The sequence below is a fragment of the Helianthus annuus genome, chromosome 4, assembly GCF_002127325.2.
Source record: "Helianthus annuus cultivar XRQ/B chromosome 4, HanXRQr2.0-SUNRISE, whole genome shotgun sequence".
Classification (NCBI taxonomy): domain Eukaryota; kingdom Viridiplantae; phylum Streptophyta; class Magnoliopsida; order Asterales; family Asteraceae; genus Helianthus; species Helianthus annuus.
In genome coordinates, this window is record NC_035436.2 from 155,922,095 (window position 1) to 155,925,035 (window position 2,941).

General features: G+C 33.7%; 1 long non-coding RNA gene across 2 annotated transcripts; it reads right to left on the reverse strand.

Annotated features, from left to right (window-relative positions):
- Positions 1 to 250: 250 nt before the first annotated feature.
- Positions 251 to 2,665, reverse strand: LOC110934985. Of its 2 annotated transcripts, none has more exons than XR_004890339.1 (7): positions 2,442 to 2,665; positions 2,297 to 2,327; positions 2,084 to 2,219; positions 1,689 to 1,981; positions 755 to 876; positions 504 to 569; positions 251 to 418 (listed from the first exon to the last, which is right to left on the reverse strand). It is a non-coding gene; the product is annotated as an uncharacterized LOC110934985 (long non-coding RNA). The 2 variants fall into 2 exon arrangements; XR_002588774.2 differs by having other exon boundaries at positions 1,689 to 1,995.
- Between the last annotated feature and the right edge of the window lie 276 nt (positions 2,666 to 2,941).

Sequence of the window (2,941 nt, forward strand, 5' to 3'; positions counted from 1 at the left end):
TACGAGTCACGCGGATCATCAAGGAACAAAGATCGAGGATCGAGTCACTAGTGAGATTGTACGGGAACGTTGATGTATATAATGTAGTAAACATAAGCTATGTTTTTACTTAGTAAATAAGTCGATTGATGGATTTATGTGAAAGAGTTATGTTAAAGTTAATTTTTAAATAAGTTAAGGTGTTTATAATGAAAGAAAGTTTATGGCTTGAACTTCCGCTGCGACTTATAGTCAAATACGTATTAGGGCCTTACATGTGCATTCAAAAAGATAAAAAAATTAAAAAGTTTTAATACTTGAATGATTGTACCATTTTTACACGATTCCTCGTCGATTACGACTCGAGGCGGGTTCATTCTCCGGATAAACTTCTGATACTCATCTTCCATGTGTCGAGAGTAACTCGTACCTATAGTTTCTAAACAAATAAAAAACCCATAAGAATCACAAACATTTCATAATTTAATCATGAAATAGAGGATTTTGAAGCAAAAAAAACATACCAATTGCAGATATTGATGCATATGAGACACGTGACCTCTGTTTTCTTAATTTATCAAGGTTAAAACCTGGAAAAAACTTTTGAAAGCTATGAAAAAGGAATTCTTTGGATCAATAACAATCACATTACTACATCTATTTGATAAAGAAAACTCAAATTCAAGCATGCATTAACCCTATAATTCATAATATAGTCAAAATTAAATACTAAAATAAGAAAACAATATCACAAAAGTTTGCTTTTAGCAATAACCTTATAAAACTTCAAGACGCCGCCAATGACAAATAGATACATCTTTACCAGCACCCGTCTGAACTGTTTTCGAATACCTTGGGTTTATTCATGTTGTTAACGGTTAGTTTTTCACTTTCTCCCTGACAATCACATGAAGTATTAGTTTGTTTACCGGATAATAATTCTACAAATACAATAACATTGGTAAATATTATGAATAAAAAAACAGTACAGCACCTGAGTTTATGGATTATATCATATGTTTTGGTTGAAAGTTTGTTTAGATTTATTGTTTATATATATCATATCGTTTTGTTTGCATATTCTATATGCCATATATTAATATATACAAAGATGTAATGGATTGTTCCATTGTTAAAAAAATGAGTTATTTTTAGCTAGACGTAAATCATAGTTAATCGACCATAACCGACTCGCTATAACCTCTGAAACCGATTAACCAAAACCGTCATATTCGGTCGGTTGTGGTTATGGTTATCCATTAATCGAAATCGTGGTTATGGTTATGACTTTTGGTCAAAAGCGACTCAGACCGACCCATACATACCCCAACATAAAGGAATGATACCAGGATTCCTCTTCAATTTTTTAGGGAGTGTTTATAACTTGGTAGAAAGTTACAGAACCTACATACTTAGTACATTTTTCTTCATCTTTTGCTTTTAGGTTTGTCAAAGTCGATTTATCCAATAAAAGATTTTTTAAACAACAAAATCAATTAGTGGTCACTTTGTATAAACTCTAAAGCACTTGATGAATTTCTCAAACATTGACTTAATTTGACCATCTTCTAAGCCAGAACTGAGATTCCTTAATTATGTTCAACCAAAGCGCTAAGCAAATTTTTAGCACTATATCCTAATAAATTAAGAGACATAATACTTTCCTAAATTTTGAAGTATAAAGATGAATAGGGAGAGAGCACATATACCCAGAAAGAACCATGCCACTCAAATCGGCCACCTCTGTTAATGCTGCCTTCGACTGCTTCACACTATCCACTGTCGCTTTTGACCCTTCTATAGAAAATATTCCTGTTTGGTTCCTAACGTCTGATGGGTTGACGTGATAAAAACAGGTAAAAGGAAATGATTGCACTCCCTCCTTTGCTCCAGGATCAACCAAAGCTCGTTAAGGCACCATCTGGATTTTGCATAGTTCTTCGACAGTACAACTATGGATGCCCTAGATTTGATTATTATCGTCTCTATTTCCGAAGTCAACCTGAACAATGAAACCTAAATGAACGATTTGTATTAGTTAAGTCAAAACAACCTCCATTCTAGTTCCTATAACAAAAATTGCAAAAACAAAAAAAATACAAACCTGCTATTAGTTAAGTCATCCAGTTCTTTAGCTGCTAATATAATCGCCCCTTCAATAAATTTCACTTATTTTCCATTTCTGAAATCAACTCGTCGAAACCCTCGCCGTCATCACCGGAGGTGGCCGCTAGGGCATTCTATAGTCGAACCCATTAACATTAACAAAAGAATTAAGATAGAACATATTGATAATCAGAAAAATAAGAATGTTTACCTGATGCTTGAATCGTATGGATAGTAGATGACTGAAACCAGAAAAACACGAGGTGAGATCTAGGGTTTTCATGAAATGGTGAAAAAGAAACGCATATTCACAATCAGAACCAAAACTCTGATTAATAATGGTAGCCGGAACGTACCTATGATTAATAATGATGAATCGATGAAGGAAGAACTGGATGAAGGAAAGGACTGTCGAAAAGAGAAAGTGTGAATGAGAAGAATGAAGCGGCTGAAGAATTTAGGTCACAAAGTTGCGGACCATTCATAAAAGGAAAACATTTTGAAGAGAAGATCAGTTGCTTGGAATGGAGATGGAGAATGGAGATGGAGGCTCTCTAGGGTTTTGGAAAAGAAACACAGATATCGTACAAATGGAAGTCGGGTCAAAATTAAAGGAAATGGATCCCGCGTTAACCCATATACACGAATTTTTATGACCCGAATTTTGGAGCCAAAACCAATTTTTAGAGTGCCTATGGTGATGCCACATCATTTTCCAAGCCCTTATATCATGACACATCAGCCCTTATTTATCATGTTTATATATATATATATATATATATATATAGATTCTTAGTGAACTATGTAAAACACTCAGTATTAGATTTTGAATATTATTATAGACATGTGAGTTTAT